Source organism: Lithobates pipiens, unplaced genomic scaffold (assembly GCF_037356315.1).
Source record: "Lithobates pipiens isolate NorthernLeopardFrog02 unplaced genomic scaffold, aLitPip1_a1.2 Scaffold_8, whole genome shotgun sequence".
Lineage (NCBI taxonomy): Eukaryota > Metazoa > Chordata > Amphibia > Anura > Ranidae > Lithobates > Lithobates pipiens.
This window is the reverse complement of record NW_027507903.1, coordinates 25,950,826-25,973,757: the sequence shown is the minus strand read 5'-3', so window position 1 is coordinate 25,973,757 and position 22,932 is coordinate 25,950,826. Positions and strand designations below refer to the sequence as shown.

General features: G+C 45.8%; 1 protein-coding gene across 2 annotated transcripts in view; it reads left to right on the top strand.

Moving 5' to 3' along the window:
* Positions 1 to 2,065: 2,065 nt before the first annotated feature.
* The window catches only part of MCTP2 (multiple C2 and transmembrane domain containing 2), a 363,628-nt gene continuing 342,761 nt past the window's right edge, over positions 2,066 to 22,932 (top strand). For both annotated transcript variants that reach the window (XM_077469064.1, XM_077469061.1), the window contains exon 1: positions 2,066 to 2,219. The gene's annotated coding sequence lies outside the window, so the exon portion shown is untranslated. The remainder of the gene's footprint in view (positions 2,220 to 22,932) is intronic.

The window sequence follows — 22,932 nt, the reverse complement described above, 5'->3', positions numbered from 1 at the left end:
TGCCAAATGTGGCAGTGGAGGGGAGGAGGGTGCAAACAAGTGGAGCTTCCCCTTTTGGGTAGAGCTCCGCTTTAAGCCAAGCCAAAAACGTATAGAAAAATGCAGTGTAAAACGCATTGAAGCACATGTCAAATGGGCTACAAATGTGTTTCAAATGCATGTAAACAGTTATGTGCAATTTCTGATGTGAATGAGCCCTGAAAGTGTTGCTAAACCCAGGAGCCTGCATTCACTATATCTGGTCTCCCACAGTACAAAGAACATGGAAATGCAATTATTTTAGTAAATATAAACTACTGAATACCTTTTCTCATCAGCAGTATATAGCAGTCTTGTGACTTTTATCACTGTCCAGCCAAGTACCGGGTAAAGCTTGTAGGAGGAGTTTTCTGACTGTCCTATGAGACTGTAAGACCCATGACCCTCTGTTTGGACAGTGCTGATTGGCCCTGTGCTGATCACATGCACCCTTCCAATAAAAACCTCTCTAGCAATACACACCAAACTGAGCATGTGCAGCCTGACTCCATAGCATGTGCTCAGGAAATGATCAGGGAACAGTAAAAGAAGGGGAGGATCAGAGAAGTCAGGATCAAACAGCCTGTTTACACAATGCAGAGGATTAACCCCTTAGGTTCCACAGTGAGTAAAACAAGCATGTTTTACTGCATATACAGACTGATTTTACTGTTGTGGGTTCAGTAAGACCCCTTTCACACACGCAGGGAGCTTTTAACCCCAAAAAAGGGGTTAAAAATGCCTAAAAAGCACTGCTGCCGAAGTGCTTTGCAGGCACAGCCCATTGATTTCAATGGCAGGGGTGGTGGAGGAGCGCTGTATACACCGCTACCGCACTGCCCCAAAGATGCTGCTTGCAGGACTTTTTTCCCATCCCGCAAGCGCACTACCCCAGTGTGAAAGCACTCAGACCAGGGGAGGATCGCATGGCAATTTAAATTAGATGCGGGTGAGAGAGCGAGTGGCTCCGCGGGCAGATGAAAGTGGGTGGCTCCGCGATCAGATGAGAGAGCAGGTGGGCTGGGCAGCTGAGTGACTCGGCAGGTGGGTGAGAGAGCAGGCGGTTGGGTGGGTAAGAGAGCAGATGGGTCTGGCAGCTAGGCAGCTTGGTGGGTGAGAGGGCGGCTGGCCAATCAGGGAGCTGGCAGGTGGGGGGAGCAGAGAGATGACATCATCTCTCACCGCCCACCCTGCTATTCCGCCCTCACTGTGCATGCAGCCGCGGGCAGCAGAGAGAATACATTATCTCTCTGCTGCCTGACTCTGGGACACAGCAAGAGACAATCGGCAACTTGTGGCAGGTAACGTGGCAAGTGACAGTCCGTAACTTGTGGCAGGCGACGGTGGCAAGTGACACGCTCAGGACTCCCACTGATTCTGCATTATGGTGAGTTGAACTATTTCATTTTATATAACAATGTAATGATAGAAATAATGCACTTCAATCATCCTGACACCAAATCAACCATGGTGCCAGGATGATTGAAGTGGCAACACCAGCCATTTCCCGATAAATTGCCCGCAAAAAAAGTATTTTCTGGCAGTGCCCCTCCCAAGACTAGACTCTGGATCCCCTGACTCAGACTTTCACACTGGGGTGGCTTGAGAGGCGCTTTTCAGGCACTAGTGCTAAAATGCCTGAAATGCGCCTTCAGGGTGAAAATGGTCTAAAAATAAAAATGTTCCAGAAGGTACAGAAGATTTGTAGAGGAGGGTTTTGTTTTAATATCAAAACTGTATCCGTTGTGGATTGCTGATTGGGGAAATGTTACATTGTATCTCAATGACAAACTTAGGAGTTCCACAGAAGGAAGAATATAAGATCGTGTTTTGCTACATTGTATAATTCCTGATACATTGTATGATTTCCAATACATTGTATAATTCCTGATACATTATAAGATTTCCAATACATTGTATGATTACTGATACATTGTATAATTCCTGATACATTGTATGATTTCCGATCTATTGGACAGACGATCTCCCGACAATCGGACACCTGGCAGATCGGAGCTCTCACCCCTCCCTGGGCTGGCCGGGGATCGCAGCGATGACAGGTCGGCCTCCTCCCCTTTAGGGGTTGGTTATGGCAGAGAAGGAAGTCGGAGCAGAGAGGAGGCGCTGAGCCCGCTGGAGGGACACGGAGAGGAGTGCGGGGAGCGCAGGGCGGCGGAGATGAGCGCAGGAGAGCTGCACAGGTGAGGAGGGGGGACAGGGGAAGAGCTGCTCAGGTGAGGAGGGGGGACAGAGGGAAGAGCTGCACAGGTGAGGAGGGGGGGTGGACAGGGGAAGAGCTGCACAGGTGAGGAGGGGGGGGACAGGGGAAGAGCTGCACAGGTGAGGAGGGGGGGTGGACAGGGGAAGAGCTGCACAGGTGAGGAGGGGGGGGACAGGGGAAGAGCTGCACAGGTGAGGAGGGGGGGACAGGGGAAGAGCTGCACAGGTGAGGAGGGGGGGAGACAGGGGAAGAGCTGCACAGGTGAGGAGGGGGGGGGACAGGGGAAGAGCTGCACAGGTGAGGAGGGGGGAGACAGGGGAAGAGCTGCACAGGTGAGGAGGGGGGGAGACAGGGGAAGAGCTGCACAGGTGAGGAGGGGGGGGGACAGGGGAAGAGCTGCACAGGTGAGGAGGGGGGGGGGGCAGGGGAAGAGCTGCACAGGTGAGGAGGGGGGGGACAGGGGAAGAGCTGCACAGGTGAGGAGGGGGGACAGGGGTAGAGCTGCACAGGTGAGGAGGGGGGGACAGGGGAAGAGCTGCACAGGTGAGAGGGGGGGGACAGGGGAAGAGCTGCACAGGTGAGAGGGGGGGACAGGGGAAGAGCTGCACAGGTGAGAGGGGGGGACAGGGGAAGAGCTGCACAGGTGAGAGGGGGGGACAGGGGAAGAGCTGCACAGGTGAGAGGGGGGACAGGGGAAGAGCTGCACAGGTGAGAGGGGGGACAGGGGAAGAGCTGCACAGGTGAGAGGGGGGGGACAGGGGAAGAGCTGCACAGGTGAGATGGGGGGGACAGGGGAAGAGCTGCACAGGTGAGAGGGGGGGACAGGGGAAGAGCTGCACAGGTGAGATGGGGGGTACAGGGGAAGAGCTGCACAGGTGAGATGGGGGGGACAGGGGAAGAGCTGCACAGGTGAGATGGGGGGACAGGGGAAGAGCTGCACAGGTGAGATGGGGGGGACAGGGGAAGAGCTGCACAGGTGAGGAAGGGGGGGATAGGGGAAGAGCTGCACAGGTGAGGGGAGGGGGAGAGGAGTGGTGGGGGCAGCCCTGGATCACAGCTGGGGCCAGATCATTGTCCATCCTCCAGATGTGGGGTCTGCTCTGTACAGTGCTGTGTATATGTACCAGGAAAGTTCCCAAACTTTGTTTTTGTTATAAAACTCTCCACAGAACACAGCCAGCTCATGATAATACTGTATATGTTGGTTTTATGTACCGAGATCTTCATGTGTGGGTCACAAGTGGGGTGTTATGGAACTTGGGGTGACCACTAGTGATCAGGCTGGTTGGATTTTTGTTTTTTATATGCTATTCACATTTGCTGTAGTGATGAAAAGTGAAGGTATAGGCAGTAATTGGGTGCCCCCCCCCCATAGTGGTGAATAGTAGATGTCGAGGTTGGGTGAACCAAAGTCACATTGTTTGTTTATAGTTGAGGACAGCCTCTTTCTCTAGGTTACTACCCTATAGACATTAATGAGGTGGTACCCAATGTGCCTCTTGGATGTTGAGGTGATAGACATTAGTATGGTGCTAGTCAATATTCCCCCATTGCCAATAATGAGGTGATACCCAACATGCCCCATAGGCATTTAGGTAGGTGATACCCAACATGCCCCACAGGCATTTAGGTAGGTGATACCCAACATGCCCCACAGGCATTTAGGTAGGTGATACCCAACATGCCCCACAGGCATTTAGGTAGGTGATACCCAACATGCCCCACAGGCATTTAGGTAGGTGATACCCAACATGCCCCACAGGCATTTAGGTAGGTGATACCCAACATGCCCCACAGGCATTTATGAAGGTAATACAATACCCAACATGCCCCACAGGCATATAGTGAAGTGATACACAATATGCCTAGGGTTGCCACCTCATCCCTTTAAACCCAAACACATATGAATTACCAGGTTCTGAGGCTAATTTAATGCAGATAAGGCACCAAGTGAGTTTAATTAACACCTTAATCAACCACAGAACTTGTGTAATTCATATATGTTTGGGTTTAAAGGGAAGAAGTGATACCCGACATGCCCCATAGGCACTTAGTGAGGCGATAGCCAACATGTCCCATAGGCACGTAGGGAGGCGATAGCCAACATGCCCCATAGGCACGTAGGGAGGCGATAGCCAACATGCCCCATAGGCACGTAGGGAGGCGATAGCCAACATGCCCCATAGGCACGTAGGGAGGCGATAGCCAACATGCCCCATAGGCACGTAGGGAGGCGATAGCCAACATGCCCCATAGGCACGTAGGGAGGCGATAGCCAACATGCCCCATAGGCACGTAGGGAGGCGATAGCCAACATGCCCCATAGGCACGTAGGGAGGCGATAGCCAACATGCCCCATAGGCACGTAGGGAGGCGATAGCCAACATGCCCCATAGGCACGTAGGGAGGCGATAGCCAACATGCCCCATAGGCACGTAGGGAGGCGATAGCCAACATGTCCATTAGATGTTAAGGTGGTCATACACAACATGCCCCATAGGCCTTAATAAGGTGGTATCCTTTGTGCCACATAGACATAAAGGTGGTGATGCCCAACATATATTGGGTAGAAAAAATCTGGTCAAGAGTCTAGCCAGTCAATCCTATTGCACACTTCATGGGCACCTTTTAATCTAAACAATCTTTTTATATACTGTATGTGTGTGTGTGTATCTATAGCTGCCAAAAGTTCACCACACATATGCAGTCTGACTGTACAATCTCTTTTTAGATCTACTAGTAACTGTCATCCAAGTGCCTACTTGATTGGATAATTAGGTAGGTACACCTAGAAGAGACTGTACAGTGTGGCTGCAACATGTATGTGACCTTTTGGACTAATTAGTATGGACCCCATCATTTCCACCTTTCCTCACTGGCCTACCTGTGATAGCAGCCCACACTCACCGATGCGATTTTTCCACTCGCCTTCATAGAACAGTTCACACTTATCAACCACTGAGCTCTACAGCAAGGTGCAGAATCTGTGTGTGCAGCAATGAGTGCCGAGTGCGATGGACAGAAGCTATTGTATGGTAAACTTTCCCTAGGTGTAGGGTTGCTGCCAGCTGTTGGGACATTCAAGTACCACCTGCATGGATCGAATGCTAAAACGCATGCACGCACGCTGGTGTACATTGTATAGAGGCATTGAAATGCATTGTTGTAATACATTGAGCTGTTGACTTTATTTTTTATTTTTATTAAAGTGTTATGTGGTTTGGTGTGGGAGGAGCATAATTTTATTCTAAATGTTGCGTTATTTAAACAGAGAACTGACAAAATAATTATCTTCTATGTGCTGTTGCGCTGAGCCTGTGATGATTTATGCAGCTCAACAGACATGGTGTGAATGAGCCCTAACTCTGGGCACAATCACTCTAATATCAATGGAGGAGTTATTGGGGGAGATTTACTAAAGGCAAATAGACGGTGCACTTTGCAAAGTGCACCATCTATTTGCCTTTAGTAAATGAACCCCATTGTGTCTTTATCTCAGCTGCAATTTATATGCAGGATTTCTAATGCCCCGTACACACGAGCGGAATTTCCGTCGGAAAAATCTTGGACTGTTTTTCCGACAGAATTCCGCTCAAGCTTGGCTTGCATACACACGGGTCACACAAAAGCTCTCTGAACTTTCGACCGCCAAGAACGCGGTGACGTACAACACTACGATGAGCTGTGAAAATGAAGTTCAATGGTTCCGAGCATGCGTCAAATTATTTCTGAACATGCGTAGGAATTTTGCGTGTCGGAATTGGTACAGACGATCGGAATTTCCAATCGAAAAATTGAGAACCTGCTCTGGTGGGAATTCCGCCAGCAAAAGTCCGATGGAGCGTACACACGGTGGGAATTTCCGACCAAAAGCTCACATCGAACTTTTGCTGGCGGAATTACGATCATGTGTACGGGGCATTAGGGTCACTGTCTTGGGTACGCTGGGCACTTAGCTCCTGTGCATCCTATCCTGGTGTGATTTTGTTGCACCCAGGAGGCACAGGTGCAGCATCCAGCCCCCGCTGTCTGTAGCCTGTCAAAGTCTATGACAGGTTGAAATATGCAGTGGCTGGTCGCTATACTAAGTGGTACTTGCATTCAGCCCTGGTTCACCCCAGCGCGACTTGACAGCTGAATGTTTACATGACCAGTCGCATCACATTTGCGGCAACGGGACCATTCAAATCTTTGGAAAAGGTTCCTGCACTATTTATGTGCGATTTTTCAGTGCTACTTGCATTGACATCTGTTAAATTAAGTCACACACAGATGTCAGCAAGCCGCACATGAAGTTACACTGATAGTCACCTTTGAAGTTGCGCTAAAGAAGCAGGGTTGCATGTATTTAATGATGTATGACCAGAACGCTGAGAAGGTGGTAAAGATATGACCCTAGCATTGATGTCTATGATGCGCAAATACAGTGTGACATAAAATATTGCAACAACCACCATTTTATTCTCTAGGGTGTCTACAAAAAAAAATAAAAATATATATATATATATATATATATATATATATATATATATATATATATATATATATATATATATATATATATATATATATATATATATATATATATATATATATATATATATATATAATTTATTATGTGTGTGTGTGTAATATATATAAAACTTTTTTTTTTTTTTTTTTTTTTTTTTTTTTTTTTGAGGTTTAGTGTTTAAGTGGTTAAACTTTTTTCACTTGCACAGTCTATTCCATGGATAAAGTTGCCTAGTTTTTCTCTTCCTTTCTTTTGAAGTCTGTGGATTCAGAAGAGCAAAGAGAATTCTTTGCATGAAAAGAATTGTGAAACACTTTAGTAAAGATCGTGAGAATGATTCTTCATGATTAATTGTGCCGCTGTAGTGTGAACCAGACCTTAATCCGTGATCTGGTGCATAGCTGCTACCCTGTAGCAGTAAAACTGCTATAGGGCGGTCAGCAAGTGGTTAATGGGTGCTGTTGCAAGTCGCACTGAAATCGCACAGAAATAGTTCAGGAAACTTTTGTCGCAGAGTTCGAAACAGTTCCACGGCTGCAAATGGGGGTTCGACTTTTCGTGCGACTCTGAACTGTCAAGTCGCACTGGTGTGAACCAGGGCTAAAGCCTCATACACACTATTAGATTTTCTGCAAATTTTTTTGTCTACAGATTTACCAAAACCATATAGTGCATAATGAAACCCTTGCGTTTTTTCACCTATGCATTCAAGTGAAAAAACACCTGGCAGTAATGCACGCCCCCCCCCCCCCCCCCATTTTAGTTACCTAAGCCTTAGAATTTGTCCCAGGTGGATGTGCCGTCTCTCAGCTAGGGGGTTCTCGACTCTTGATTGGATAGATTGATAGCAGAGCAGCCATTGGCTCACACTGCTGTCAATCAAATTCAATGATGTGCCCGCTGGAGGGCAGGGCTGAATCCTGCATTTGGCTTCTATGGATGCCTAATGCTGGACTCGGGAGTGCACCCGCAAGGTAACCCCCTGGGAGAGCGCTTCTCAGTGGGGGTTATCTGATGTGGGGAGGAGCCCACTAAGGTCCGGTTCACACTGAGACAGCACGACTTACAGCGCGACTGCCTCAGGCGACCCAGACGCGATCGCTGCGGCGACTTGCAAAACGACTTCTGTATAGAAGTCAATGCAAATCCCCTCAAGTCGCCCCCAAAGTCGTACAGGAATCTTTTTATAAGTCGGAGCGACTTGTGTCACTCCGATTAGAACGGTTCCATTGTACAGAACGGGACACTACTATTTAATTATTACTTTTTTTTAAATAAAAAATAAACCTTTTAGTATCACTTTAATGCCGCGTACACATGATCGGAATTTCGGCCAGCAAAAGACCAATGAAAGCTTTTCATCGGAAAATGCGACCGTGTGTATGCCCCATCGGAATTTAGCTGGCCGAATTCCCGCCAGCAAAAATTTGAGAGCATGTTCTCAATTTTTCCGACGGAACAACTTTCTATCGGAAACTCCGATCGCGTGTATGCGAATCCGACACGCAAAAAATCACGCATGCTCATATGCAACTACGAGACGGAAGCTATTGGCTACTGGCTATTGAGCTTCCTTTTTCTAGTCCCGTCATACGTTACCGCGTTCTTGGCGGTTGAAATTTCGCGTGACCGTGTGTATGCAAGACAGCTTGAGCGGAATTCCGTCTGGAAAACCATCAGACCTTTTTCCGACCATAATTCCGATCGTGTGTACTCGGCAGTAGAGTTTGAATTTGTATGATTTCCTTTAGATTGTAGTGCACTGATTGCATACACATTGAAAGTGTTTAGGTCTCACATCATATTATATAGTTTTGGTAAATCTGAAGGAATAAATCTACAGAAAATTGTATAGTGTGTATCCAGCTTTAAGGTTTGACTTCCCATATTACATGGTTTTGTTAAATCTGAAGACAAAAATCTTCAGAAAATCTAATAGTGTGTGTGGGGGTCTTGGATGACTTCTTCAGCAGCTTGAAACCATAAATTCCAATTCAGATGATGAACATAATGGCGCCTCTAATAATAATAATGCAATGATTGTGCCCAGAGCCGGGTCTTGAACAAATTTAGGAGAGGAAGTGGCAGACCTGATTACATCCGTCATGCTGTTGACTTTTCTCCCAGTATAATCGCTGTTTTAAAATGTGACCGTTCTTCTGAATGATTTACACACAACCCACGCTGGCCTCTCTGCTGATTCCATGATGCTTTTTACATGAGCGTGCAATAAACTGTGACGTATGAATTTTATGTAAATCGACATGCCTGTGTGTGTGTGTGTGTGACAGATGGGAACGACACGGTGATTGTGACACGGATCCGACTTCTCCTGCTCGCTGCACGCCACTCATTTCTAAGGTGCCTGTCTTATGTGTCAGGAATGAGCTGGTAATCTCTTCCCTCCCCCTTGGAAAAGCCCAAGGTATTAGGATAATATGAGAACTGCAAATTCACGATGTACTGTCAGCCCAGCTGCTGCTTCTCATGCTTCCAGTGTTCATCATCGCAGGTCACCCCGACCGCCCATGTGGCTGGGACAAGTTTCCCGAAACAACAACCTGTTCAAGTAAATATAAACCCTCACCTTGTAAAACAACGCGTTTAAAATAAAAATAAAAAGCGAAACATTTATGTATACATATAAAAAAAAAAAAAGAGACGCTAAATACCTTTTTTTTAATTTATTCTTTTCCCTCTTTCTTTTTAAAGCAAAGTTCCGATTAAAAAAATAAGTAAAATTAAAAGTCAGCAGCTACAAATACTGCAGCTGCTGATTTTATTTTTTTTTTTTTTTTTTTTTTTTTTTACTAATCGGACACTTACCTGTCTCAGGGTCCAGTGATGCAGGGGAGCGAAGCCCCGCTCATCTCCCCCCTCCTCTCTGCGGCGCCAGCTTTGTAACTGTGGGCACCCGGCTGTGTGGTCACTGCGCATGCACATGCCGTCACTGGCTGGGTAATCATTTGGGACCTGTGGCGTGTCCCAGATGATTGCCGAGGAGGGGGGGGGGAAGAGGTGATCTCCCTTCTGGTGCCGTGATTGTGTGGGAGGAAGTGGGAACTGAGACCCTCTAAAAAGAGGGTATCTTCCCCCCCCCAAAAAAGTGGCATGTCGGGGTCACTTCCCTTCAAGCGAAAGTTCTATTTTTGGGTGGAACGCCGCTTTTAAGTTAGGTTGAAAAAAGACACAAGTCCATCTAGTTCAACCATAAAATAAATACTTTTTAAATAAAAAATATCATACAGTATTATGATTCAGAGGAAGGCGAAAAAAAAAAAACCTTAGAAAAGCATGATCCAATTTGCTACAGCAGGGAAAAAATTCCTTCCTGATCCCAGAGAGGCAATCAGATTTTCCCCGGATCAACTTTACCTATAAATGTCAGTACCCAGTTATATTTTGTACATTAAGTGCCCGTTCACACAGGGGCGACGCGACGCGACTTGCAGCGCGACTCTTAGACGCGACCTGCACACGACTTCAGCGCCGACTTGCAAAACGACTTCTGTATAGAAGTCAATGCAAGTCGCCTGAAGTCGCCCCACGGTTCCATAGTACAGAACGGAGCCCGACTTGTCAAGCGGCTAAGTCGCCTGATAAGACGTGGTAGTGTGAACGGGCACTTAGGAAAGATTCCAGGCCTTTTTTAAAGCAATCTGCTGAGCTGGCCAGAACCGCCTCTGGAGGGAGTCTATTCCACATTTTCACTGCTCTTACTGTGAAGAAACCTTTCCATATTTAGTGATGAAATCTTTTTTTTCTTTTAGATGTAAAGAGTGCCCCCGTGACCTCAGTGTTGACTGTAAAGTGATCTCATACCCTCCTGTTCTCAGCTGCATTGGACATGGGGGAGGAGAAACAGCATAACACTGAGCTTCCTAGTGAATGGCTGTGCGGAGGGCGACCCGTCCATTAGGGGCACCCGGGCGCTGGCCCCCATACAGGATGTTTGAAGCATGAATTCCAAAGGGGGGGGAGGTTGTTTCTTTTTTTTTTCTTAAAGCTCGTAATTCGAGCCTGGGTCTCTAATAGGCTTAAAAAGAAGGTGGACTCAGGATCCAGAGCACTGCAACCGAAAGACCACCCAGTTGTGTGACTATAGCCAATGAACATTTGCTATTTTCACACTGATTCTGCCCCCTGGCCAATCAGGAAGCAGGTCCCGATTGGCCGCTAAGGAGGAGATCAAAGCCATCCGTGATGCCCGCCACCTGTTGCCCAGGTGAAGCAGTGCCTGCCATAGATGGGGTAAGTGCTCCAGACTTGACTGACCGACCAGGGGTGGGGGGGTTGTGGGTTCATTGTTTTGAGGGCCCCCTAAGAAAAAATTATCATAGGCCCCCACTGGTGTCAGGGCAAGTCTGATCCATAGGCATGTGCAGAGGGTGTGCCAGGTCACACCCTAATCACTATGTGCATTGCCAATTCTCCCTACTTCCCAGCCCCCACAGTTTCCTCGATTTTGTTGTCCATTTAACATGGTTTCCTATGGGTCACGTTCACATCTGTGCATTTTATGAAAAGGGTCAGGGACTTTTTTTTTTTTTTTTTTTTTGCTTCCATAGACTTCAATGGATCAAAAATGTGTATTGAAAAATGCACCTGCAATATGCAAGGTGCACACCTGTATAGGTGTGAACCAGGCCTTAGAAAATAAACTATTTACTAGCCCCCTGCCCTGCAGTGCTGCTAGCTTCCCTCCTCTCCCTGGCTGCTGCGGGGGATGTTTCAGGATGGAGAGCGGGGGAAGGGGCTAGTAAATCATTTCTTTTTTAATGCTCTGTTCACGCCTATGCATTTTTTTTTTTTTTGTGCATTTTCAGTTTTGCAGAAACACACTACTATCTATTTACCATGGGTTCCTATAGGTCACGTTCACATCTGTGCATTTTATGGAAAGGACCAGGGTTTTTTTTTTTTTTTTTTTGGTTCCATAGACTTCAATGGATCAAAAACGTGTATTGAAAAACGCAAAATACACACGGAATATGCAAACTGCAACCTGCATATCTGTGAACCAGGCCTTACACCTATGCAGGTTGCAGTTGAGACTATTATTTATTTATTTATTTATTTATTTATTTTGCATGCTAGTCTCCAGATCGAAGATGAAGGGGTTACTAAAGTGTGAAAAGTTTTGTAGAACAGAATAAAAATTCGGAAGTGATGTCATGTGCTGTATTGTATTTGTTGGACAAAAACTGTACTGATTAAACAAAAATCGTACAAGAAATTTTGTGTCATCTGTCTGGGTGGACGTGTATTGCCCGGGCTGCTAAACCAGAGATGAGGCCTATCCCGGGCACATCTGGCTGCTGTGCTGTCTGAGGGCCTTTCCAGAAGCAAGAGAGAGCAGTGCAGGTTTGGGACTGTGGCTTGCAGTCCAACCAGAAGTGATGGTTCTGCTGGCCGGGGAACCTGCCGTGGTCGGAGGTAGAGGGGAAGCTGTCGCCAGTAAGAGATTATCCTCCTGATTACCGGGGACCACAGTGAGTAACTGAAGCGAGTACCGGAGCAGTATTCTCACCAACCGGGGACGGTGAAGAATCTGGAAACTTCAATGGGTATCAAGCCAGGGAGCCAGCGGAGGTGACACTGGCAGAGCAGCCTTGTGTGTCAATCCAGGGACCAAGCAGGGCAGTGGGGTTAAGTGCGAGAAGTATCTGAGTGCCAAGCTAGGGACCCGGCAGAGAAGCGGGGGTGTCGCTTGAGGAAGATACCACCGTGAAGATTGGAGGAGCTCAAGGGAGTCAGTAACGGTGAATCATCAAGTCTAGTGCGAGACACTGGGAGCTCAGTGGGCTGAAGAACTACAAGAAGTGATTGTAGTGGAAGCAAAGGAACTGTTACGCTTTTGTGTTAGGAACTGTTAAAGACTGTTGCCATAGGAGACAGCATTCCTACACGTGCAGATGTGGGGTCTTGTTGGATGCCTTTCCCTGCATGGCTGATCTCCTCCTGTTGAAGTCTCGGAGTCTGCTAATTAATCTTGCGACTACCTAAGGGTGTCCTGGCCCTAGCCCTCTCTCCCAAAGTTCTGTTAAGAGAAATAAATTCTCTTTTGCATCCAAGTGGTGTCTGGTGCCCAATCAATCTACTTTGTATCACACCCACTAAACCATGCAACCCACCATATACACAAAGATGTCGCCTATCTTCATTAGACCAAAGGGGGCCTAAGACCTTGCGACACAAGTGTGTGTCTCTCTCTCTCTATCTATATCTATATATCTATATCTATATCTATATATATATATATATATATATATATATATATATATATATATATATATATATATATATATATATATATATAGAAATTTTTTTTTTTTAAATGAGTGGATGTTGTCCGTTGGTGAAATGCATCATATTTATTGACCACGTGGTATTGGGAGGAACATGAATTTTTAAAGCATACTTGATACAAAAAATTTACATTGAATTTTATGATTGAACACAAGTGTGTTATCCCTTCTTAATTTCATATGACAGATATTGTAGAACGCTGACATACCTAGTAAAATGAACAGTGTGGTATGTCTTGAAACAACGCACCCCCCCCCCCCCCCCGAAAACCCTTCATGCAGGCGGTTTATAGACGGCCAGCAATCTTCCTGTCTTCTCTGCCCGGCTTCACAGGAAACTTGCGGTGAGGCAAGACTGTACAGAGCTGTTGAAGGACCTGTTCGGGTGCCGTGTACAATTTTTATTTGCATATCTGTACTTCTAGGAAGACACTGATTATTGGACATAAACGGCAGGTATTTGTTTTGTAAACGTATCATTTATATTATTTTAAAGGGACATTAAAGGCTTGGATTTTCTTAAAAACAAAAAAACAAAAAAAAACATTATACTTGCCTGCTCTGTGCAATGGTTTTGCACAGAGCAGCACAGATCCCTGCTGGCTCTCCTGGCTTCTCCCCCTTGACCAGTGCCCCCAATAGAAAGCTACTTGCTATAGGGGTACTGATGCATGCTCTCCTGAGCCCCAGCTCTATGCCAGGGTTGCCAACCTCCCGAAGAATTTTTTTTTTTTACTGACAAAACATGGAATATTTACTGACGGATCACGTTTTTTTATTACTAATCTGAAAAATTACAGAACTCCTATTGAAAATGAACACAGTAATATTTGAACAGTAGGAAGTGCACAGCGGATTTGCCTTTAGTAAATAACCCCCTAAGTGTCACTTTTTGGGGACCAGCGACACCAATACAGTGATCGATGCAAATAAAAAAAAAATGCACTGTCGCTGTACTAATGACAGGGAAGGGGTTAACATCAGGGGTGATCAAAGGGTTAAATGTGTTCCCTAGGAGTGCTTTCTTGCTGTGTGGGGGATGGTTTAACCTTCTGAGGACCAAGGGACGTATTTGTCCCATGTTTTTAATTGCCTGTATCATCTGATTAAGAACTTAAAATACTTATTTTTTTTGGTTTGAGTCAAAATATTAGTTCTTGTGAACAAATGGTTGTCATAATTCCTCCCCCAAAAATGACACAAGTGTGCAAATGGTTTTATTGTTCTAATATTTTCTTAAATGGAAAAAAAATATAAATATTTTTATATTGATGACAATAATCTTATGGCCCTCAAAGGGTTAACTGTAGGAACACCGAGATCTGTGTTCCTACTTAGCAGAAACACAAGATCTCTGTCTTCGTTACTAGCAGAACGGCGATCTGCTTTGTTTACATAGGCAGACTGCCGTTCTGCCACTGTCGGAATGATCACTGGGTTTCTGGCAGACAATAGGCCAGCCGGATGCCCTGATTGGCTCCCGCTGTGTCCAATCACAGCGGGAGAGTGGGGCTCCGGCTGCGGGCGAGCCCCTGAGCCGAAGAGGGGAACAAAAGGTACGCATGCGCAAGGTGTGACCCTAGTGTGAGTTGCAGTAAGACAAAAGTTGTACTCATACTTTCCAATGAATACATTCTTTACAGCAATACATACAGAATAGATGTAGAATCCTTGTGCTCTGCATGCTGACGTAAGATATACAAAAATAAAATAATAAAATAAAAGTCATGATTGTCTTTGTATAATCAGAATTAGTCAACATTTATGGAAAACGCTTGTCGGCAATCAGTTTAGCGACTTTCCTGATGGCAGCCTTGCTATTATTATATATATTTTTTTTTGTCTTTAGCTTTCTGAAAATGCCAGACCCATCCACCTCCTGTAGGCTTTGCAACTATTGTGTTTTATGCAGTTAATCGTTTTTGTTGAATACCAATCTTTCTATTTATAAATAATGTTATTCTACCTTTTTAGAAGCTGACATTTCATCCATGTAACATAGATATTCGTCCCACTCTATACAAGTTAAAAAGACAAATGCTTTAACCTTGGCCTTTTAATGTGCTGTCAGGATGGAATATTTAACCACTTCAAGACCAAACCTATTTCTGCCACTTGTTTACAAGATAAAACCAGTATTTTTCGCTAAAAACAAACCTCCTAATATATATATATATATATATATATATATATATATATATATATATATATATATACACACATGCATACATACTTTTTTTTTTTTCTTTATAGCTAAGACCCTATAGAATAAAATAGAGATCATTGCAATATTTTATGTTACACAGCATTTGCACAGTGATCTTTCAAACACAATTTTTGTGCAAAAAATCCACTTCGCTGAATTACAAAAAAAACCTAAACAATAAAGTTAGCCCATCCTTCTTCTTTTTTTTTTTTTTTTTTTATTTTATTTCTTTTTTTTGCATATTGTGAAAGATGATGATACACCCGGTAAATTGATACCTTAAATGTAATGCTTTAAAATTGCATGCCCTCGTGAAATGGCGACAAACTACGGTACTTAAAAATCTCCATAGGTGATGTTTAACATTTTTTAAGGCTTACCAGTTTAGAGATGCAGAGGAGGTCTTTTGGTAGAATCATTGCTCTCACTCTGATGATCCGACAGTGCCTCACGTGTCATTTGAACACTGTTATTATTATTATTATTATACAGGATTTATATAGCGCCGACAGTTTACACAGCTCTTTACAACATTAGGGTAGACATTACATTACATTACAATACAATTCAAGACCGGGGGAATCAGAGGTCCCTGCTCATTAGAGCTTACAATCTAGGAGGGAGGGTCAGGTTATACAAAAAGGTAATAGCTGTGGGGGATGAGCTAATGGAGAAAATATTATTATACAGGATTTATATAGCGCCGACAGTTTACGCAGCTCTTTACAACATTAACATTTGCGGATGTGACTTGTGCATATGTTTTCTTTGGTATGGAGACGGGGGCCGCTTTAAAAAAAAAAAAAAAAAGTTCTCATCACTTTTATTGCTGTCACAAGGAATGTAATAGGTGGTGACAGGTACTCTTTATGGAGGGATCGGGGGTCTAAAAGACCCCCAAACCCCTCCTCTGCACTTCATAGTATTCAAAGCGCCAAAATCTGCTTTTTCGAATACCTTTCCGATTTTTTTTTTTTTTTTTTTTTTTTAAATGTATTTATTTTAAATCGATGCTGTTGGCTGCTGAGTAAACTGGAAGTGATGTTGCTTCCGAGTTACTACATAGGAACCTGATCAAAGCCTATTCCAGCTTTGTTCGGGACTCTGGCCAGGTGACGGATGTGCCGGCTGGTTGCTTGGGTCTTCTGGAGGGACGGGAGACCCGGGCGGAGCGGCGGGAGAGGGGGGTGGGTGAGGCATCACCCACCCTCCCAGGCATGTACTGGTCATTGGGACTACCGGGAGTTTCCCGGTGGGCCAATGGCTCAGTGGGCCACTCTGATGTAAGTGGGTGCTGATGGGACAATCTGATGTAAGGGGGCTGGTAATGGGACCCTCTGATGTAAGGGGTGCTGATGGGACACTGTGATGTAAGGGGGCTGGTGATGGGACACTCTGATGTAAGGGGGCTGGTGATGGGACACTCAAAATGTAAGTGGGCCAGTCTGGATGAAGTCCAGGGCCAAATTTCTGTCCCAGTCCAGCCCTGCACCCTCCCTCTGCTTGTGATAACGGCCAAGCGACTCATTAACCACCAGCTCTAAAAAAAAAAAAAAAAAATAAAATAAAAAAAAGTACCGGGCTGATGCCTCTGGCTGCAGTCATCACGCTGGTACAATCACTTCAACAAAAGGACGTACAGGTATGTGATTTTGCATGAAGTGGTTAAAGTGGTATTAAAGGAAAAAAGCGAACCTTTATTATATTGCGGCTTGCCATTTCTTAGATGTGATGTCTGCATTTGCTTTCTTTCCTTGGCTGAAAGTGGAGTTCCAGGTTAAAATCAAAGTAGGTATAATCCAATTAAGCAAGTACACCCTGATGGGTTTTACTTCCTCTGTTTCTCTGCAAAGGTAAAGCATAATGGGCTACTATGCCCTTCCGGGGGCCGTGAACTCCGGCTCTGTAACTGGCCGGAGTCGCGTGATGTCACTCCTGCGCATGCGCGTGGGAGCTGCCTTTAATGGCATGACCCAAGGTAGAAACGACACAGCGTGCCCTTTCTAACTCAGGCGCATGCACAGAAGAAATCGCCGTGTGGCGATTTGCAAATATCTCCTAGACCATGCAGGTCTGGTAGATATTTTAAGCACCTACAGGTAAGCCTTAATCTAGGCTTACCTGTAGGTTTTGCTACAACCACTTTAATAAGGAGATATTTGGCACACGAAAGTGAATGGCAACAGCATCTGGTGAGATTTATTCTCAAGGGAGTGGAATCGGCACACATCACTTTGGTGAAGGATTTTTGGTAGATCAACGAGATTTTGTTAATCTATTCTTTTATCACTTTAACCTCTTGCCGACCAGCGCACGACGATGTACATCGACACAATGGCAGGGCTGGGCAAATGGGCGTACAGGTACGTCGCTTTTAAATCGTGGCATAGTGGCCGCCGCATACTCTGTAAGTGTGCCTGCAGGTCCCATGGACTCTTTGTCCGCTGGGGGCCCGCGATCGTGTCACGGAGCGGCAGGACGGGGAGATACCTATGTAGACAAGGCATTTCCCGGTTCTGCCTAGCAACAGGAGAGATCTACTGCTCCCTGTCATCAGGAGCAGTGATCTGTCATGTTCTAGTGAGACCATCCCCCCTAAAGTTAGAATCACTCCCTAGGATGCACTTAACCCCTTGATCGCCCCCTGGAGTTTAACCCCTTCCCTGCCGGTAACATTTACACAGTAATCAGTGAATTTTTATAGCACTAATCACTGTATAAATGATAATAATCCCAGAATAGTGTGAAAAGTGTCCGATGTGTCCGCCATAATGTCACAGTCATGATAACAATCGCAGATCGCCACCATTACTAATAATAAAAATGCCATAAATCTATCCCCTATTGTGTAGACGCTATAAGTGTAGCACAAACCAATTATGATAATTATTGCGATTTTATTTTTTTTTATTTTTTTTTTTACCAAAAATATGTAAAAGAATACATATTGGCCTAAAGTGAGAAATTCGTTTTTGTATTTTTATATATATATTATGCACAAATAAATTGTCGTGTTTTTTTTTTTTTTTGGTTTTGTTTATAGCGCAAAAAATAAAAACCGCAGAGGTGATAAAATACCGCCAAAAGAAAGCTCTATTTGTGGGAAAAAAGGATGTCAATTTTGTTTGGGTGCAACACGTCACATGACCGTGCAATTACATAATTGCATAGTTGCATAGTTAGGTTGAATAAAGACACAAGTCCATCCAGTTCAACCTGAGTGAGTGTCTACAATTGTCCCTATCCCTGTACATTGTACACTCACATCAGTCCCCACCCTCAATCCAAGGTCCCCATTCCTATTCATATACTAGGGCCAATTTTGGACAGAAGCCAATTAACCTACCAACATGTCAAAGCGGCACAGTGCCGTATCGCAAAAAGTGCTCTGGTCAGAAAGGGGTTAAATCCTTCTGGGGCTGAAGTGGTTAAGTTGGACTGCATTATAATATTGATTTGCATATGTTGGAGCATATATACATATATATATTATTATTATTATATTATGTTTATATTTGTTATTATATTTTATTATTTTTTTTGGGATATGCCATATGGACACTTTTTATTATGTATGGGTGTTTTATGTTGATCCTTTAACTTTAACTTTAATTTAGGGTGCTACTGTGGAATTGTTTCTCTCTATTTTTTTTTTTTACATTGACATTTGTTTCACCTAATTTGCATGTTTATTGAATATTAAGTGGCCGCACAGATGGGTGTTTTTCATTAGCGCAGTGTGCATATATATATGAACTTGCCCTTTTGACCTTGAGAAGCCTGCACTAGACATGTGCGATTTATTTTATTACGATTCAAAATTTTGGACAAAATTTTCATTATGCAGAGATTCGGATGTATCCGAATCTCTCTGAATCATAATAGTAACACATTTCTATGAATCCAAAATAAATAACGAAAACAACAAATTAATCTGTTTCATTTGTTTGTGACTTCAGAGGGTTTTGTAAGTTCAATAATATGTATAAGGGTCCTTTTCACATAGGCGGTCCGATCAGGTTCACCTGTCAGTTTCCCAGGCTGATCTGATTGAACCCTCCATTCACCTCTGTGGAGTGGCGGATGTCAGTGGCGACATGCCCGCTTACCCCCCCGCCGCTATCCGATCCTGTCCACCAGATCCGGACACATGGTGCCCCTATATTCCATCCGCCTGGCAGATCGGGGGGATGGGATAGAATGAAAACACAGGCGGTCTGTTTTCTTCCGACCTCCCCATAGAAGAGAGCGGGAATCTGACGGGTCCGTCTTTGCAGAGTGAGTGGAGATGAACCCGTCATCTGCCTGCTCAGCGGAGTCTAGGTGCAAGCCCCGCAATCCAAGTGAACATACAGTAGTGCATAGTAACAGGGCCTCTTGCGGCCTCGCTCTGGGCACGGCCTTGCTGCGCTTGGCTATTTTTTATTCTGACTCTATGTCCACTTGGATGGTGGGGCTTGAACCTTGACTCACGGCGCAGGTGCCGTTCATCTTCCGAGACTTTTGGAATCTTCTTGTCCTCCGTACTGAGCAAGCGCAGTACAGGGCGGACACTATCCGACGGGGGACGCTATTCGACACATCACCGGCCTTTATTACCTCTGTGACCACACTACAAGTACCAGTTGCAGTGTTTGTGTGTCTGAGGCTGGTGGACTCGCTAGCGTTCCATAGGGCCTCCAAGACTCTCCTGGTTATATTTTATTATTTCCCTAATCGTCTTTCAGGACAGCCACTATGAGAGATAGACTCCTCCTCTTCCTCTGGAAACACTGCACCAGCCCATAAATTCTTACTACCCCTGCCGGACCTCAGTTATTAGTGTTTCCTCCGGCGGGGAGACACTGTGCAAGGAACCAGGCCGATCAGCTGGGGAGGCTGTGGCCGTTTTTTCGTTAAAAGAACCCGGTTGAAAGAAGCAGGGGCTTCGTTTGGAGAAAGCTGGGTTCAAACCGTTCGAAACCAACGTCCGCGTGTCGGACGGGTCGAACGGTTTACTTACCTCACCAGGTACTGCCACCCCTTCCGAGTCGAGCGCGGCTTCAGGTCGTGGGGGACTCCTATCGCGTCTACAGGGACGCAGCTGGCAAGCCGTTCGGATGATTTCCCTGTACATGGGTACAGTCCGCTTCTTTTTTTCTTTGAACCAAGCGGGCCGAACGACGGGCGACGTCGTATCCGGCGGAAACGAAGGCTTGACCTCGAAATACGATCGACTTCCGGTTCCGGGTCGTGGAGCTGATAGGAGGGCCGGGCACAAGCTGGAGATAAGTTCAGAACGTGCACAGGCAACGTGGAACTCTGTAGTAAGCAGCCACCTGCAGTCATGTCGGAAGCTGAGGCTCAAACGACAGACTCTATCTCCAGCATTCCTAAGGTAAGAGCGCCCTGGGGAGGGGTACTCTCTATCTAGGAACAGGAGTCAGGACTAGCAGCTTCAGTCAAGGAGCTCTCGTCCACCTTCTCTTCTTTTAGGTCCCTTTTTGAAAAATTTCAGCTTCCCACGGGTCCATCTCCCCAGGATACAACCCCACCTCTAGCACAGAGTTCTGCTCCAGTCCAACCTGCTAGTACAGGGGGGACAGAGGTTGCAGACCCTTCAGGGACAGGTAGGGAACTTCCAGACAGTTCCTCTTCCGATTCCCAGGAGGGTTCCGAGGGGGAGGACCAGGACGGGTCCAGGAAAGCCTCCAGATATAAGTTATCCCTTGATGAGGTAGAGGACCTCTTAAAGGCAATTTATGCAACCCTCGGTATCCAGACGGATAAAAAGCCCCTAACCCTGCATGACCAAATGTATTCAGGTTTAGGGGAGCCAAAAAGAAGGGTGTTTCCAGTACACGAAGTTTTAATGGAAACAGTTAGAAAAGAGTGGCAGGATCCGGAGAGAAAACCCTTTTTATCTAGATCCCTCAAAAGAAGGTTCCCATTTTCAGAGGACCCGGCATGCCTTTGGAATAAAAGTCCCAAATTGGATGCCGCGTTCTCCCAGGTCTCCAGACACACAGATTTGGCGTTTGAAGACATGGGGGCCTTGGCAGATGTCATGGACAAAAGGATTGACTCCCTGCTTAAAAAGACGTGGGACTCGGCTATCGGCAATTTAAAGCCTGAAATGGCAGTTACAGTTGTGGCTCGCAATTTAGAGCACTGGCTCTCACAGATCCAACAACATATTGAGGCAGGCACAGATAAGGAAACCATTCTGTCATCCTTCCCTACTATGCTGCGAGGGATCACTTACATAGCTGATGCCTCTGCTGAGTCCGTCCGCATGTCGGGCAGAACGGCGGCTCTAGCCAATTCGGCCAGAAGGGCCCTCTGGTTAAAAACATGGCCAGGGGATAATGCCTCCAAGATTAAGCTATGTGGGATACCCCTGACGGGGGACCTCCTGTTTGGCCCAGGGCTAGAGACGGTTCTAGACCGGACAGCGGACAGGAAAAAGTCCTTTCCTCTCAAACGGAAAACCCCCGTACCAACAAAGAAGGGGTTTCGCCCGCAGGGGCGTAGGGAAACCTCTAAACCAGAGGGGAAAAAGAAAACCTGGCCCCAAAAAGGCAGGGGCAGAGGAGGGGCGATTTTTCGCCCTCCTATCCAGCCCCGTAAAACCCAGTGACTTTCCAGCTACAGTGGGAGGAAGACTGGGGGCCTTTCTTCCACAGTGGGAGACAATATCCCCCAATCAATTTATTTTAGGGGTAATAAGAAGGGGGTACCTCTTGGAATTCCTAAGACCACCCCCTCAAAGGCTCCTTGTCACGCATCTACCCAGGTGCATGATAAAGGCCGAGGCCTTGCTAGAAGCTCTGAGGGAATTGGAGAATCAGGATGTTATTCTCAGGGTCCCAAAAGCAGAAGAGGGAAGGGGGTTTTATTCTCACATCTTCATAGTGAAAAAACCCTCAGGGAAGTTCAGGTTGATTCTGAACTTAAAGCCCCTGAACGCTTCAGTGACATACAAAAGATTCCGCATGGAATCGATCTTTTCAGTAAAAGCGCTTCTCCCCCACAACTGCTTCATGGTATCTCTGGACTTAAGGGACGCGTATTTACACATCCCTATAGCGGAGGCCTCGCAGAAGTTTCTACGCCTTGCCATAGATCTGGGCGGAGAAACAGTACACTTTCAGTTTCAGGCCCTGCCATTCGGGCTATCCTCTGCACCCCGCATTTTTACCAAAGTCCTGGCGGAAGCCATGGCCTTTCTTCGGCTCCAGGGGGTATGTATAATTGCCTACCTGGACGACCTGCTTCTGTTTGCAGCATCCCCAACACAGTTGGTCAAGGACCTGGATCTAACCAAAAGGGTCCTTACAGACCTGGGGTGGCTTCTGAACTTGGAAAAGTCCAGCCTGATCCCCTCACAACAGATCTCCTATCTAGGTTTCCTGTTGGACTCAACACTGTTGAGAGTTTTTCTGCCAAGAGAAAAGGTACGAAAACTGGACAGTGCGGTGGCCTCTCTTCAGAGCAACCAGCTGGTTTCCATAAGGGTTCTGATGTCAGTACTGGGTCTTCTTACATCCACCCTTCCAGCAGTGCAGTGGGCAGGGTTACACTTTCGTCCCCTACAGACCTTCATCCTAGGGGTGTGGGACCACAGTCAGGAGGCCCTAGACACCCTAGTACATATTCCCCACCAGGTAAAGAGATCCCTCTGGTG